Source organism: Tursiops truncatus, chromosome 16 (genome assembly GCF_011762595.2).
Source record: "Tursiops truncatus isolate mTurTru1 chromosome 16, mTurTru1.mat.Y, whole genome shotgun sequence".
Taxonomy (NCBI): domain Eukaryota; kingdom Metazoa; phylum Chordata; class Mammalia; order Artiodactyla; family Delphinidae; genus Tursiops; species Tursiops truncatus.
The window spans coordinates 23,567,837-23,586,660 of NC_047049.1; the positions used below are offsets into that span (position 1 = coordinate 23,567,837).

The 18,824-nt window shown below is 40.7% G+C and overlaps 1 protein-coding gene across 1 annotated transcript in view; it reads right to left on the reverse strand.

The window, feature by feature from the left end:
* The window catches only part of SORCS3 (sortilin related VPS10 domain containing receptor 3), a 580,427-nt gene that overhangs the window by 236,991 nt on the left and 324,612 nt on the right, over window positions 1–18,824 (reverse strand). The gene's annotated exons all lie outside the window — the stretch shown is intronic.

The window sequence follows — 18,824 nt, forward strand, 5'->3', positions numbered from 1 at the left end:
TGCTTTGTAAATCACGAACAGGTGTTGAATTCTATTCAAGAATTTTCATGAATCAATTGAGATGTTAATGTCATTTTTCTCCTTAAACCTTTAACATAGTGAATTTCGTTTTTACATTTTTTTAACATTTAATGACCTTGCATCCTAGAAATAAATGAAACTTTATCATAACATATTCCCTTTTGCATACACTGCTGGATTCAGTTTATCTCATTGAATCTTCACATTATGAAGCAGGTGCTTTACAATCTCCTTACAGAGTGTCATTTAGTAGTGATGTGACCAAGGGTAAAGGTAGAACTTGACCTCAGGCCTGTCTGACCCCAAACTCCAAGATTTTAACCATCTGCCATAGCTCTCTGGATGCTTTGAAGTCAAAAACTCATGAGAGTGCCTTGACATACATTTGTATAGTGTCCACGAGTCTAGTTTTTTGCTCTTGAGACAGTAAGATCCAACAGGCTCATTTAATTAAACTTGACTGGTAGACCTTGAAAGTCAACCTTTTAGATGTGTGAGTATAAAGGGAGGAAAGGATGACTGAACTGCTGGCACTGACACGCTCCAAGACCAGAGGGAAAGAGTGTAAGCGCAGACTAAAATGTCTCTTGGGTCTATTAGAGGGAGTGACTTGAAGTTTATCAGGTTACCATCTTAATGGGAGGGGAGGGACCGCCTCACCTCCTTTCCATCTAGATTTATGAATCTATCAAATCTATTTACCCAAGTCCACCTCCACATATTTCACACTTTCTCATCAGAACCTTTACCACTGTCAACCATTCAATATTTAACTTTAGACTGAAAAGATATTCACTGGGAAAAAATTGGCAAGCTCTCACCAAACCATCCAATGTCCAAAAGTTCATTCAGACTTCCCCTTAAGCATGGTTTTCCTTCACTTTGAACACAGATGTTTTTCTCAACCTACTCCAGTTTCTCCACATCCTTTTCTAAACTCAGTCACTAGAACCAAACATCACAGTGAACTCAAATGAACAGGGGAGAACCTAGGCCTAGGGAGGCAAAAGTTTTGGGAAACTCAAGAATGGGTGTAATGTGGCTCCACCCTTCTGTGCTGTTAAAGTCCTGCCCACATTCAAGAGATCACATTCTAGATATTAATGGTATGCTGGAGACCCACAGTACTGGCTGGAGCGTCTGCTCTGGAACTTTGCGTCTCTCAAATATCACTGTCTTGATGAGACCTCTCCTGACATCTCTAAGTTGTAACTCTCCCATCCTGGATCTCCCTATCCTTTCTTGTGTTATTTTCCTTACAGGACTTAGGACAATAATTAACAACATATGTTATTATTAGACCAACTCTGACAGTAGTTAGCCAACTACAATTGGCCCTTGAACAATGCAGGTTTGAGATGCCCAGATCCACTTACACGCAGATATTTTTCAATAGTAAATACGACAGGGCTCCATGGTCAGTGGTTGGTTGAATCCATGGATACAGAGGAACCAAGGATACAGAGGGCTGACTATAAACTATAGATGGATTAACCCCCACGTTGTTCAAGGGTCAACTGTATATCAAGAGTTGACCAACTAAATAAACCAACTACAATAATAAATGTTATAACACTTCATTTTTTTAAATTTTATATATATATATTTTTTTTGTGATACGCAGGCCTCTCACTGCTGTGGCCTCCCCCGTTGCAGAGCACAGGCTCCGGACGCACAGGCCCAGCAGCCATGGCTCACGGGCCCAGCCGCTCCGCGGCATGTGGGATCTTCCCGGACTGGGGCATGAACCTGCGTCCCTCGCATTGGCAGGCGGACTCTCAACCACCGCGCCACCAGGGAAGCCCCATAACGCTTTATTTTTAATTTGACACACATGGCAAGTTTCATGATGGGAGAAATTTTTGCCTGGTTTTTGTTTGTCTGCTTATTCCTTAATGGACCCAGGTGCCTAGAGCACTGCCTGGGACATAGTCAGTGTGCCATGAATATTGATGGAAAGATGAAAGGAAACTGGAACGGAGGGATCCAAAGAACAACAGCAATCAGACTGTGGTAGAGTCATCAGGCCAGATGTCCAAAATGTACAGTGTCAACTTTAAAGTAGGTTTATTTTCTCTCACTTGCCCTTCCCCCTTTGTCCAGCTACCACTCCTCCTCCTGAAATGAAGAAATCCTCTAACAGCATCTCATGCATGTACCAGTTCTGCTCATCTATCTCCGTACCTGTGTGGCCACCCGAGATGTTTTTTGTGCCACTTGTCACCACAAAAGCTTTAGCCAACACTCTGTCTAGGCCAAGGCAGCCATAACCCCCAGCATCTCCCTGGAGACTCACCCTGACCCTAGCCTGCCCTTGTTGTTCTCTTAGAAGTGTTTAAACATCAGAAAAGTATCACAGAAAGAAAAAAATAGAAAGTGTACTTCCAATAGAAAGATTTTTCATTTAAATGCACTTTATTGTGTGATGTATCCCTTTAATTAAAGTGTGTGTCTGGGTGCATCGGTTGGTATTACAGTGCAGTTCCTCATGCTTATTGAATGCAAGAGTAGCTGGGGCAATGCAGTGGAAACTCACACATTAGCTAGAGTACAGCTTAAAGCTATAGTTCCCTGATCTTTTGAGCTTCTAAGAGGCAGATAATCTTCAGGGTTAGCGGCCCAGTGTGATGAGATGCCCTCAACAAATTTACAGAGGTCTCATATGAAAAAACAATGTTTTTTTTCCAAAAACCTTGTTTGGCTTGTCTTGCTGTCTCACCCAGATTGCATCTTTCACCTCTGGAAGAAACACAGAACCAGGCAAAGGAAGGGCAGATGCTAGAAACTTTCCACCATCTTCAGAAGATAGTATAGGGAAGTAGAATTATTAACACTCTCTGCCATTTCATGTTACTTTATGGCTTACAGAGGACTCCTCCTAAGTGGCTTGTGCAGTGTTATTACTTCCCATACTGACTCAGGAACTAAAAAGGTAAAGGACAAATGAGGTACCCAAGTCGCACAGAAAACAGCAGAGATGTGCCAGACCCATACGTCTGACTCCAAGGCCAGTGCTCTTTCCACCACCACAGAGCTGGCAATAAGGTCTCTGCTCTGATTCTGCCATGAGTTATGACCGACGTTAGAACAAATCCTGGAACCTCTCTGGGTTTTAGTCTCTTCATCTGTCAACAGAGGGGATATTTCAACATCCCTTTAATTCTTAAATTCCAATAGTCTCTTAAATATGCTCTCATAAGCTGAGAAATGGGAAACCAAAGAAGGGGTTTTATTTCATGATCACTGGGGAGGTTGGTTCATTTTCTTCCTAGCGAGGGCCCTGTAACACCATGAAAAAAAGGTAGCATTTCCTTCGGTATCACTCCTGTTTTTTTCTCAAACATACTGAGAAAAAAATGTCATCCTAACATATCAGATTGTTAAAAATCAATTATTAGTTAATAACCCCAACAGATCAACTGTTTTCATTTCCTCATGATCTCTGCCAGGTCTTTTTCAACATACATCTATACATTTCCATGCTGATATACCATCCCACTTCCATTTTCACAAGGAAGAAGGTCTATCTTTCTGTTCTTCTTCTGAGCAAATACTGTACCTCCAGAATACTTTTTCTCTCCACCTTTACTGTGAGCTTCTTGAGGGCAGAGACCCTAAATAACACATCTTTGGATGTGCCTCGGCATTTCTTGTTTACTGCTAGTAGCATTACAAGCCTTAACAGACATTTATATTTATGTTCCTCTGCTTCTTGAATTTGTCCTTCCACAATTAAAGCTCTGCTTTCTTTTCCAGATTCCCTTAATAAAATCAATTTCTCATTTTGGCTCTGGTCTTCACTAGTTCTCAGTATAGAGGCAAATCACATACTTCCTCTATGACCTGTTTTTAATTCTTCAATTTCCAAATTAAAAAAAAAATAATAATTACCAACTCACCAGAAAATTGTGCAACAGAAAACACACTGAAGCACTTAGCACAATATCTGGTATACAGCAGGGGCTCAATAAATATGTGTTAGACATGAGAATATAAAACAGCATGTGTCTATGTTCATACTTCCCCTTAGAGTTCAAGGGAAAAAAAGAAGAAGAAAAAACTATGCAGCCAAACTTGACTCAATCCTACCTTCTCAAGACTACTCACCATTGCTCTGTCAGTAACTTTCAGTAAGATGGACAGCATCCTCTAACAACACGCTGGCTATGAAGTGCTCACCACCAGCCTCTTCTGATGACTCAAATGCAACAAAGACCATAATTCAGATACCGAAGGACAGTTCAAAGCCACATCAGAGGGACAGATGCACCCATAATGATATTACAGCCTTCAAGTTTAGTCAGGTTAGAATATATTTCCTTGAACAGGACTGATGATGGGAAAAAAAATATCCCTTCATGGGGAATTTCTACTAGACATCAGGGAAATGCAGACCTTTGTTCAAGAACTGACTATTCGGTATTTAGCACGTGCTGGGCACTAGGGATTCACAAAAGAAAAGACAAGTTGTCTTCTCCACTTTACTCACAGTCTGTACAAAAAAAGGGTGGTTATAATACAAAGTAGTAGATGCTAAGATGAAGACGTGTCTGTGCAAAAACAGGAAGGAACCTGAGACTGCCTAGTAGAGATGAAAAAGGCTTGTCAGAGGTACTTGAGCTGAGTGAGAATTTGCCAAACAGAAACCAAACCGCGTAACCAGAATCATTCTTCGCCAGCGATTTTTCTGTTCTTTCTTCCCCATTCCTCTCCAGCAACACCATTTCTTTTTCCCATCTTTTAGGCCAACCTTAAGTTTCTTCTTCTCAGTGACATAGCCAATCATCCCAGCCCAAAGAGATTTCTTCCCTGGAAGGAGATCTCCATTTGCCCGGATCTTCACCTGCTAACTTGATTTCAAATTTATGTCCTTCTACCTCCTGAGCTCTTTGAGTGCAAGGCCGGTGCCTGGGGTAGCTCAGCATTTTATATCCAGCACTAAAAACCCTGCCTGGTACCTAGTAAGCCCTTCTATAAATAGACAAGCAATGAACAATCATGCTGACAATTGTTCATGTCATGAACAGATCTTATGCCCTGATTCTGGGGGCTCAGCAAACATGGTCTGCAATCATGGCACTGAGAGTCAGGCAGGTGGTTTTGAATCCAGCTTCTGCTACTTCACTCACTGCCCCCATCCTCACAAACTCCCATTCAGACGCTCACCTCGGAAAAGTTACTGATACTCTCTAGGCCTCCACTGTCTCATATCTGTTTCTTTCTTTCTTCAGAGGGGTGTAAGGGGTAGGTATAACAATGGTACTTTCTAACAGTGTTATAAAAATTAAATGAAATTCCCAATGTAAAATTTTGATACAGTGTCTGGAACACAACTATTAATACTACTGGCGTCGCCTAGTACTGTTAATTACTGGTGTGTGTGTGTGTGTGTGTGTGTGTGTGTGTGTGTGTGTGTGTGTGTGTGTGTGTGTTTCACCTCCGATAGATGACCAAGACTCTGGAGAACAGAAATTATATCACATATTTCTTTGTATCTCTCATAATACCCAACACAGGCCTGTATATAAAGTAATTCCTAATAAATATTAATTAACCAACTGGTTAAAAAGCAGGGGAGAAAATGGAGAGGTCAGGATTTGTCTTTCCAACTCCCTTCCTGCCTGCCTGGCTCCACATGTGCAGCAGGGGCTCCCTCTCCTGCGACTTCAGCTGGTGGACGCTGCCCCTGGACCACTTCAGCTTTACTCCGGGAATCATGGTGTGCTTGCTCCTTCAGGCTCAGGGGTTTAACATCCTCCGACTGCAGCTTCCTAATGCTGCTGGGTCTCAGGGCCTTGTCATGCTGTGCTGCTCCCCTCAACCCTGCACACCCCTCTGAAAAGAGTCCCTTCACTCAGTTCGCATGGAATTCTAGCTAAGGCCAACCCTCTCCTCCGGGCCTGGATGCTGCCCGGTACAAGGTCAAATTGCATCCCCTCTCGGCACCATCCTGCTCTGGCGCCAGCCCCTCCCATCTTCCTGCACAGCCCAGGCTGTCAGGCAGCCCACTGCACGGTGCCCGCTCTGATTTTACAGCCATCCACAGTCTCATAAAAATCAACGGAACAAAAACCCAGAGAATCTTTATCACATCTGAGAAATTTCCCATAACTGCCCTGAAATTGTCCTGGATTTCCTGTGGTAAAACTTAAAGAGATGGAAAAAAAAAAAGAAAGAAAGAAAGAAGAGGGTTTGACATCCAGGCGTAAACAAGTGGTAATTCCTGTCTTTTCTGTGACTGGATGAGAAATGAAGTGTCCAGGAGGAGCTCAGGCTGTCTGAAGACAGAGATAACCCCTAGTGCGCCCCCTGTTCTGAGGGCTGCACTGTTTGCAGAAACGTTTTCCAAACCCCAGCTCCCAAGTGCTCGGGAGGGAGCCCACAGCATCAATCAAAGCCTGGTCAGAAGAATCAGTGAGGGGGGACTGGCGCCCACCCTGCGCTCCTGTCTCCACACACTGGTGCTAGGATGCCAGGTAAGCAAAATTAGTGACAAGTGGTTTGTACAGTTTCTGTAAACATATTAACACCTCGCTCTGCACACTTATCTGACATTAAGTGATTAACCAGTTGCATAAGCTAATATTTATACACGACTTGCACTCGTGCAATGCAAATTAGGCCCCATTTATCACAGAATCAGAGAACGTGGAGAAGGAAACAGTCCAAGGACATTCTCGTCCAACCTCCACAGGTTGTAGGTGAGGAAACTAAAGCAGAGAAGGGGAGTGATGTGGCCACGGTGGGGAAAAGCAAGGGGTAAGAGCTCCTCTCTCCACTAAGTCCTTTTCCTGCTATATTTTGCTATTTTCCACTCACAAGGGAAACAAGGTACCCACCTCTCCCAGATTCTTAAAGAGAATAAAAATTCGACTTTTTCTAACTTCCTTGAAGGCCAGAATAATAACTAACATTTTGTCAGTTTTCACTCTATGCCAGGCAGATGCTAAGATCTTTGTGGAGTAAATGACTAAATCCCCCAACATCACTATGAGATTGATGCCCTTGTTAGGAATTATAATAAAGACTGCGAGCAAGATTCCTGATCCTGGGTTCACATCCAGCTCCATGAAAGGGCTGCAGGACTTTTCTGTCCCTGCTTCTACATCTATGAAATGGGGATGATAATAGCATTTATCTCCTAGGGTGATTGTAAGATTCAGTCATAATCAAATAAAGCAGTTACCATGGTGCCTAAAACATAGTGAGCACCCTGTAAGATGTTCCCTATTTTCTTGTTAATTATATTCCATATTTTGTAGATAAAGGAAGAAAGGCAGAGAGATATTTTTTAAACGTGCTCAAGAGCACACACAGACTCACAGCTGCTAAAGGACAGAGCCAGGTTCCAGCCCAGGCTTTCTGATTCTAGCGCCAACATACCCTTTCACTGATGCTGTCCGGTAGAACGTTCCATGATGGTGGAAGTGGGCTACAGGCATACTAACCAATGCGATGATACCAGCTGCATGTAGCTACTGAGCATGTGAAATGTGGCTAGGGCAGCTGGGGAATGGGGGTTTTATCTTATTTATTTGTAATTAATTTAATTTATAGCCCCACGTGACTAGTGGCTACTGTATCGGACAGCTCACCTCTTCACTCCCTTATTCATTTTGGAGTCTTTATACCCTAGCTCAATACCTGACCTACGTATGGTAGGCACTCCAGTCACTCTCTAGGATACAAACCCTTATTCCCATCTTTCTGACACTAGTGTCTTCACAAGCCTGTCCTCTAACTAGGGTTATACAGCTAAGATGAACTCATAATGTCTGTAAAATGGATGAATAAATAAATGAACTGCCACCTCGTCTAGGTAGAAAACAGCTCCATGTGAAGCAGGGCTGGTCTCCTGGTCTCCCCTCCTCTGTCATAATGCAGACACCCCTTCCTCAGCCTGCAGACTTTCAGCTCTTGTCTGCTCTTAAGGAAAGACAAGTGGGCCAAACTCAGAGGCCGTAAAGATCCTGAATCCTGTCAACTGGTTCCCACCTGGGCATACAGCTGAGTGTCTGGAGGAGAATTTGGAATGCACTGATCTCTCATTTTGATTCTGGCGGACACATCCCCCCACGTGCCCAGGGAAGTTTCAAAAACCACTTAAAACACATCCCACTCTGGGACCTGAAAAATTAAGATGCCTCGGTATGGAGTCTGACCAGCCTCTGTTTGAATCCCAGTTCTGTCATTTCTAGCTCCAGTACGTTGGGCCACATCAATACTCTAAAACTTTAGTTGCCCGATCTTTAAAATGGGAACAACAGGGCCCTTCCCCAAAGGGTTGAAAGAGACACTGAGTATGAAGAGCTTAGTGCAATGCCCAATGTGTTGTACTTGTTCAGGAAACAATGTTCTGCTTCTCCCTGCACGGCTGGAGTTACCGCAACTGCCTCCTCTAATTGGCCTGTCACTAACCCATCCTTCCTTTCAATGTTTTTCCCCGAGGGCGTTTCTACAGGCAACTTTTCAAAGAAAAAGTGTATTCAAACGTGAGCATAAAGCTGGACCTGATCCCATATTTTTGCATAAACTTTTCAAATGGGAAGTGCAATTTCAAGGAAGTTTTTGGATAATTACCATCACCATAAAAAGGCACTTAAGTGCCTCTTCACAAGTGGTGCTGAAGGAAGAGGACAAGACTACACAGTCCTGCCCTCCAGGCACATTTCAAAGAATCACGTAGACACAATCTGTTCTTTTCAGAAAATTGCCAAACCTAATGGTTTTCTCAGCCCTTACCTCTCTAACAGCATTTGATTCTCAGTGAAACCTTGAACCTCTCTTCTTCCTATGGTGTTGCTCATTTATGGTCTTCTTCCTGTTTCGGGAACATTCTTCCTTTGTCTCCTTGGCTGGTGGCTGTTTATCTCTCTTCTTCCACTTACTGGCTGTGCAACCTCTGAAAACTTACCTAACCATCCTGAACCTTGATATCGTTATTCATAAGATCAAGGTAATGATACCTACTTCATAAGGTTAGTTTGAAGATTATATAGGAGAAATAGGCTGCAACTAGACGGTACTCCATCTCCTGACAAATGTTTTGACATGTTAAATAAAATAAAACTCAGAATCTTAAATAGTTTCCCACCTTGGAAGGAAATTCCAGCATGTCAAAATCAAACTGAAAACTCAATACCAAAGTGGTAATCAGGGGCTGACTCAATCATGACCCACGGTGTTTTGTGAACTAAATATAGGCTCTGGGAACTGAGGGGTGGATTCTAAGATCTATCCAAGGAAAAGAGAAGTTTTTATGCCCTACAAGGTAAATAGCTGGAAAGAGCCCATATAGAAAATTTGCAGTGCTATCAGACATGACACAGAGCCTTGAAATATGTTAGCCGGTGTCTGCGCCAGCAACAACAAATTGCCTTCTGATCAGAGTCTTGGATTAGGGTGCAGTGGGAATAGCCACCAAAAGAAAACAAAATCCCAGGCTAGCTACTGCTATGGATCTGGAGTTTGAATTCACATGACCTGCATGACGTGTGTGTGTGTGTGTGTGTGTATGTATGTGTGTGTGTGTATATATATATATATATATATATGACACAACCACTGATACTCCTAGGGCTCAAACAGAAGCAAATGCAAAACTACCTACAGGGGACATTTTACAATACAGGGAACCCTATAAGAATGCAGAACAGAGAACTCCATGTGAAGATGAGCTAATACTTAAAACACATATATAACCCCCCCAACACATACACACACCACTGTGATATTTGAAACAAATGAAATTGATAAATGAGTCAGAAAGAACCTAGAATATTAAAATTAGCATAAGTAAAACAGCATAAGGCTTAGTATATATTGGTTATTCAACAGTTCCTATTTCCCACTCTCTTTTCTTCTATACCTTAAATAATGGTTCCAAAATTCTGCCCTTGTCTCTGTGTGGGACATTGATTTTTGGTTTTCTTATATTTTTTCATTCATTCATTTAGCAGAGGAGCCCATGACCAGTACTGAGCTTTAGGAAGACAGTCCTTTGTGCTACCACCATATTGATTCATACACCATTGCAAAAAAAGGAATAAAAGAATCCAAGGCAATAATGGAGAACGAAGGGCCAAGCTAGAGGCAGGCAGTTCAAGGGAAAGGCGATCTATCTGCCTACCACAACAGAGTAGCCATGTGGTTAAAAATTTTAAAAAAGTATGAGAGAAGGAGCTAGCAGTATAGAGAAGGGAGCCACTGAGGAATCTCCAGCTCCACGTGTGGACTCTAATGGGCTGCGTCCATGACTTGAACCCAAAGCTTAGGAGTATAAAGCATCCTTCTAAACTTTGTGTGTGTGCTTTAAAGGCCAAGAGTTGGACCACTGGAGCATGAGCCCTCCTGCCTCCCCTATATATAACAGGGCTGTAGTTCAGGGTTTTCAGAAGTTATCTCCTGGAGCAAGAGATGTTCACCCTGGAGGGGACAAGCGTACCAAAGCTACTAAAGCTATGCCACCTATTTGAAGGGTTTTCATACGGAGAGAGAGAGGACTTGTAGGCTTCAGAAAAGAATGTCTGAATGAGGTGGTGCCAAAAGAGAAACTATTTCCAATAGATAGAAGACTAAAGAGGGTAGATTTCATTTTACTGTGATATGGCCTTAGCTAATAGTTAGAATTCTCCAAAACCAGAATTGACTGTTTGAGGAAATGAGCTCCCTGAAACTGGAAGTATATAGACAGAAACTGTGTGGTTGCTGTCAGAGCTAATATACAAAGGATTTGGGAGTTGGACTAAAGACCCATCCAGCACACGGATTCTGTAAGAATAGCCTAAGAAGATAAAACGTAAAGAGATAAGGTTAAAGACGCAGACATAGAGAATGGACTTGAGGACATGAGGAGTGGGAAGGGTAAGCTGGGACAAAGTGAGAGAGTGGCATGGACATATATACACTACGAAATGTAAAATAGCTAGCTATTGGGAAGCAGTCACATAGCACAGGAAGATCAGCTCGGTGCTTTGTGACCACCTAGAAGGGTGGGCTTGGGAGGGTGGGAGGGAGACGCAAGAGGGAGGGGATATGGGGATATATGTATACATATAGCTGATTCACTTTGTTACACAGCAGAAACTAACACACCATTGTAAAGCAATTATATTCCAATAAAGATGTTATATAAAAAAAGGCAGCAGCAAACACACTACAAAAATATTTACCAATGAGAATATATAAAATGAACTCCATACCTGGAAGTATTAATAAAAACAAAAAGAATTTAATTAAATAAATGATAATAAGTATTTTTTCCTCTTTCCCTTTTTCCATTTTCATAACAGAGGGTGAGTACTCACACACATAAGCAATCCAAAGGAACACCACCAAGTGACACTGGCACAATTGAAACGCTAAAAATGTCATAGTTCCCACATTGTCATCACTTTTCTCTTCTGTGTATATTTCCATGAGAAAGAGCTGGATCATCTAAGCACTGCTGTCTTCAACTCTGTGTTTGCAGAACATGGGCCCTGATGCATTGCAAATGGAGTGAGAATCCCTGCTTGTGACTTAATGAGGAAAGAGAGCCCAGTCACAGGCTGGGCTTACTCCATGTTAATCAAGGGCTGATGATTTTCTGCTGAGAAACTGTCCTCACTGATATATGGTCTTATTAGCCAACTATTACCCAGTTGGCCTAAGACCTCTGGCCTTTCTAATTTTGAGTTTGGACAAGTAGACATTAAGGAGACTGAAGGCTCAAAGAATCTTGGGAGGTAGCTTCACCCAAGAGAAAATATCCCCTGAAGTCCTAGAAAAGTTAAAATTCATGGTAGCAAAAGAAGAAATTTTTAAAAACACACAAAAAAAGAAAACAGAAAAAAAAAACCTGCCAAGAAGGAGAAGGAAATCGGAGTTAGCTCATCCAATCAGAGGCCAAATAATATGAAGATCAGTGTCATCTGCTCAGCTGTGAGGCCTGACGGGGTAAAGCTGCTTTATGCCAAGCAGAGAGCTCACACTGAAAAGGGACTTGGCACAGCTAAGAATCCTTCACCCACAGAATCCTTACAACACACCGGTGAGCCTTCCGTCATGATTCTCACTCTACCTAAAACGAAGCAAGTTCAGAGATGTTAAGCCATCCACTCCAGGTCACACATCTGGGAAAAAGGGAAGCATGGGATTATAAATCCAGGCCTTTTGAGTCCAAGTCCAATTCTCTCCAGAGCCTAATGCTATGTCCCTCAAGAGGGTCAACTTTCTGCTGCATATTAATTAACTATGAATTGTCCTCTAAAGCAGCAGTCCCCAGCCTTTTCGGCACCAGGGACTGGTTTCATGGAAGACAATTTTTCCATGGACGGGGGTGGGGGTTGGTGGTTATATGATGGTTCAGGTGGTAATGCGAGCAATGGGGAGCAGCAGGTGAAGCTTCGCTCACTCGCCTGCTGCTCACCTCCTGCTGTGTGGCCTGGCTTCTAAAATGCCATGGACGAGTACTGTTCTGTGGTGGGGGCTGGGGACTCCTGCTCTAAAGTGTTTCCTTAACTGAGCCTTTCTCCATAACCCACTGTCACCAAGTATGTAACAAGCACCTAAAAAGTACCCCAGTGGGTTTCTTTTCTTGGTCGAACCTTCCTCATCCTTCAAAGTCCAGCTAACTCCCTCCCCCAAATTCTGTAGTCTCCAAAGACCTTTCCTCACTGGTGGTCTCAGAAAGTCATTAGTTTCTAAGGTTCCAACGTCCACATATGTGATTAACAAGAGTTCATTACTTTTTCTCTCTCATCAGACTGAGCTACCTCAGGGAAGGTCTGAGTCTGATTCATCACTGTCAGTGATGACAGTGCACTGTCATCCACACAAGCACTGTACACAGTTATTTAAACCTTTCAAGTCCTCAGTAAAGGTGTACAGAATGGAAAAGTAAGCTCCGGCATGAGGAAACTGGGGTCTTGCTACAGAGCCAAGGCATACACGTGAAACAGATACTGAAGAAAAGATTATCACATGCTACACTGTGTGTCGCAGATTTTAATTACTGTAGAGACAGTCCCTAAGGGACACTCCCCAGAAAACAAAAAGCATACATACACATCTCTCCTATCCTCAATCCCCAATGTGCTTTCTCCTTCTCCCAGAGATTGGAAGCATCCACAAAGGGCTGTTCCCTATGACTATAAAGACAGGTCACTGCCTGATCAAGACTGGATTTCTTAATTGGGATAAGATTATCGATGGAAAGCCCAAGTCTCAGACCAAGAGAAACAGAATTGGAGAGAAAAGTTCACATCCTAAATTCTGAAACAAATTGGGAAGTTGATGAAAGGCAAAACTAAAGATCATCTTTAGGTTTTGAATAGTTTATGGTAAAGAAATAACTTACTCAAATAGCCTTTGTTATTTTAACACAGACAGTTCCCAACCTCCAGATGAACTATGCTAACAAGAAAAGAAATAATTTCCAATCTTTGCATAAAAAAGCACAAATTATGTAGACTAACTCCCAAAGGTCCCCCATTGGCTGACCTCAGGCTAACTTTTTTGCTACCTTCCATCATGCACCCTGTGCTCCAGCCAAACTAAACCACTTGCCAAACTTAACTATACCTCCCCTTTCTCCACCTTCACAAGTTTACTTAGGCTTTTTGCATTCCCTATAGTATCTTCTCTGTGTGCTAATCTGACATTTTTTTCCAGGAACCATCCACCCAAAAAAGCCATGTTTTTCATCTTCCACACACCCTGGCTGGATCTTCCTTCACTAAAATCCTGAAGTACTTTTACCTCTCTAGTGGGATGTGAGGGCAGAAGTTTGTACTTACTTGACATTTTAAAGCGACATTTTAGTAGTAAGGATTTTTTTCTATTATTAATTCTTGTCTCTCAAAGTCCCTCTAATGGCTTCAAAACATCTTCTCTTACACTAGGTAATTTTCATACTCTTCTGAAACTAGTTAAAATAGTTCCATTTTACAGGTGAAGAGTTACAATAAGTGTACTCAGTCACAAAGGAGCAGAGCATGGTCAATCCTGGTAAGCCGTCTGTATGCATTTGAGAAGAATGTGTATTCTGGTTCCTTGGGTGAAGTGTTCTACCAATATCAGTTAGATCAAGTTAGTTGACTGTGTTGTTCAATTCTACATCCTTACTGATTTTTCTTTCTACCTGTACTATAAACTACCAACAAAGAATCAAAAATTGAATTTTTTAAATACCATTTAAAAATCATATTTATGAAATGCTTAGGGATAAATCTGGCAAAAGAGGTTCAAGATCTATAAAATATTTATATAAAACATTGCTGAGTTAAAGAAAATCCAAATAAATAGAAATAATGGGTTCATGAATCAGAAGACTCAATATTTGTAAAATGCCAATTCTCCTCAAATTGATCTATAGACTTTATGTAATCTTAATAAAAATTCCAGAACCCTTTTTTGGAGGGTAGAAATTGACAAGTTGACTTTCCAATTTTATGGAAATGCAAAGTACCTAGAATGACCAAGACAACTTTGATAAGTAAGAACAACTTCAAGAGACCTACTCCCAAGACATTATAAAGCTACAATAATCAAGATAATGTGGCACTGGTGTCAAGATAGACAAATAAATGGTTGAAATGCAATAGAGTCCAGAAATATACCTGTATACATATGGACAATTGATTCTTGACAAAAGTGCAAAGGCAGTTCAATGGAGAAATAATGGTCTTTTCAATAAGTGGCATTGGACTAATTTGGCATCCACATGCGATAATAATAAACTTTGACTCATACCTCACACCATATGCAAATTAACTCAGAATAGATCCTAAGGCCTAAATATAAAACTTAAAACGATAAAGCATCTAGAAAAGAGCAGAGGAGAAAATCTTTATAAACTTGACAGGCAAAGATTTCCTAGGCATGACACCAAAAGCATGATCCAAAAATAAATAACTGAAAAACTACCCTTCATCAAAATTACAAGAGTCTCTTCATTGAAAGACACTGTAAGGAGGATTAGAAGACAAGCTATGGTATGGGAGAAAAATATCTGCGAAACATATATCTGATAAAGGACTTTTATCCAGAGTATAGAAGGACTCTTAACCCTCAATAATAAGACAAAAACAACCCAGTTTCTAAGAAGGCAAAATATTTGCTCAGAGACATCAACAAATAAATAATCTAGATAGCAAATAAGCATATGAAAAGATGCTCAAAACATCCTTAGTCACTAAGAGAATGAAAATTAAAATCACAATGAAATATCACTATACACCTATTAGACTGGTTAACATTTTTAAAAATAACTATAACAGATGGGAGTACATCAAACTAAAAAGTTTTTGGAAAGCAAAGAACTGTCAACAAAATGAAAAGGCAGCCTACTGAATGGGAGAAGATATTTGCAAATGATATATCTGATGAGGGGTTAATATCCACAATATACAAAGAACTCATACAACTCAACATCAAAAAAACAAACAGGGCTTCCCTGGTGGCGCAGTGGTTGAGAGTCCGTCTGCCGATGCAGGGGACACGGGTTCATGCCCTGATCCGGGAGGATCCCACATGCCCCAGAGCGGCTAGGCCCATGAGCCATGGCCGCTGAGCCTGCGCGTCCGGAGCCTGTGCTCCGCAGCGGGAGAGGCCGCAACAGTGAGAGGCCTGCGTACTGCAAAAAAAAATAAAAACAAACAAACAAACAAAACAAACAAACTGATTTAAAAGTGGGCAGAGGACCTGAATATGCACTGCCCCAAAGAAGACATACAAATGGCCAACAGACACATGAAAAGATGTTCAACATCACTAAACATTAGGGGATTGCAAATCAAAATCACAAGATGCCACCTCACTTGTCAGAATGCCTATTATCAAAAAGACAACAAACAAAACGTGTTGGCAAGGATGTGGAGAAAAGGAAACCCTCACACACTGTTGGTGGGACTGTAAATTCATGCAGCCACTATGGAAAACAGTATGGAGGTTTCTTAAAATGTTAAAAATAGAACTGTCATATGATCTAGCTATTCCACTTCTGAGTATTTACCCAAAGAAACAAAACCACCAATTTAAAAGATATATGCACTGTGATGTCCATTACAGTATTATGTACAATAGCCAAGCTATGTAAGCAACCTAAGTGTCCACTGACAGACGAATGGATAATGAAGATGTGATACACATACATACATATATACAATAGAATATTTCTCAGCCATTAAAAAATGAAATATTGCCACTTGCAACAACATGGATGGATCTAGAAGGTATTATGCTAAGTGAAATAAGTCAGAGAAAGACAAACACTGCACGTTCTCCACTTATATGTAAAATCTAAAAAAAAAAACAAAGAAACAAACAAAATGAAAACAGACTCATAGATACAGACAACAAATGAATTAGTTGCCAAAGGGAGGGGGTGGGGGGGGGTTGGAGGTGGGCAAAATAATTGAAGGGGATTCAGAGGTACAAACCTCCGGTTATATAATAAATAAGTCACAGGGATGTAATAATGTACAGCATAAGGAATATGGTCAATAATAATATAATAACTCTGCATGGGAACAGGTGGTTTCTAAACTTATCACAGTGATCATGTCATAACATATGCAAACCTCAACTCATTAAATCATTATGTAGTATACCTGAAACTAACAGAATATTGTATGTCAACTATATTTCAGTTTAATTAATTAATTAAAAACCAATTATGACAAGTGTGGATGAGGAGGGGAACAACTATAACTCTCATGCGCTGCTGCTGCTGGAAATGTAAAATGGCACAACCACCCTGGAAGACGGTTTGGCACGTTCTCAAAAATCTGAAGCTACATCCACCGAATGAGCCAATCATTGCACTATTAAGTATCTGTCCAAGAGACAGAAAAGCATATGTCTATACAAAAACTTGTGCAGGAATGGTCATAGCAGCTTTATGTGTAACAGCCAAAACCTAGATTAACCCATTAATAGGTGAACGGATAAATCAATTTTGGTATATCCATACATTGGACTACTCCCCAGGAAAAAAATCATGAACTATTGATACACGCAACAACATGGATGGATCTCAAAATATTATGATAAGAGAAAAAAGCTGTGTAAAAACAGAGTCCATAATGTTTAGTTCCTTTTATATAAAATTCTAGAGAATGTAAACTAATCTATAGTTACTGTGAACAAATGCCCAACTGTGAATGCTGTGAGGGGATGAAGAAGGGTGAGAGGAAGGAATTACAAAGGAGAACAAGGGGGTGATGGATACACTGACTTTCTTGACCCTAGTTATGAATGCATGGGCGCATCAGCATCAAAACTTATCAAATTAGTACACTTTAATGTGTGCAGTTATTGAATATCAACTATACCTCAATAAAGTTGTTTATAAACATCTGCAGGCAACTCACAGAGTGACCTTAGTTTTATTTTAAACAATGTTTATGAGCACTTAATGCCAAGAGAATACCCTAACTCTTCTATACATATATCTTCAAGATATAACTCTTCAAGTGCTACAGAAAACATTTTTGAAGCTAGGTCAGACCTTCTCCCTAAAATATGCTCTCATAACAATCTACAGTCTTATTTTGTCAGGTCTGGCATTTTCACCATAAACACCTTTGGGTCAAACAATTTCACAGTACAACTAATTAGCCGTAATGCAATTTTGCCATAAAAGATAAAATAACTGGTTGACAATTTGGCTTCATTTCATCATTGACACACTACTCCCATTTTTATACTGTTTAAATCTTAGGTCTCATAATGGTCTATACCGTGATGAGTAGACATGGTGGTCTGAAAATAGTGGATGATAACAACTCTATTCGAAAATATGGTGATAAGAAACTTACTGGAAGTATGAGACAAGAGAGTGCAACGCCAGACTGCACACTATACTAGAAGATGATAACAAAGCAGTTTGCAAATCTTTCAGTAAGCCCAGTCACCCTCCCACCCGTCAAAACCAAAAGTTTACCAAGCTATGGCAAATATAAAAGAGGCGGCTTGTACTTCACACCAGGCTTTGGGAGCTTTAATTATCCAGTCTTTGTCTGATTTAGATACAACAGCTCGTGCGCTCATGCCATCTTTACCAAATTTATCACACAACATAAGTTGGAGGCAAAAGAAGAAGAATCAACCTCCTCCTACGCCCCCAAAAAGAAAGGATTACATGATTCCTGATGAGTTTAAGTTTCTTGAAAATGGTAAAAACTTTTTGCTATTTGATAGTATAGAACATGATGTAGATAGAATTTTGGTAGTTGGCACGAACCTGGCTCTGATGATTTGGTGTAATATAAGAATTGGGCATGTGATGGAACATTTAAATGAAGTCCAGATATGTCCTACCAGTTATATACATTACCTATAAGAAATAGCATCCTTCCTCTGTTTTCCTTCCAGGGAAATCTGAAGAGATTTACAGCAGATTTTTCTATATCGTGAAGAATCTATGTCCAACATTAGATCCTGCATCCTTAATGATCGACTTTGAGAAACAAATTATCATAGGTTTCTCTAAGATATACCCGAATATGACGATAACTATCGATCTACACACATTTTAAATGTATTCAATTTTTTTTTTGTATTTTCATTTTTCACAATGAAATCTTTTTTTAAATGTTATTACTTTTCATGTCTCATGGTGTCCTTTTTAATGCCCCTCTTTTATTTTCATTATTTTATCTTTTACAGCAAAATTTTCCTCTGGCCAGTTAGTCATGCAGTGAAACTGCTTGCGATGAAACTGCTGTGGCAAAGATTCAATACCTAGAACCCTTTGCAGACTTATCACCATTGCCATCAATTACTCATTTGATCAATGCTTCTCTTTCTATGACAGCAGA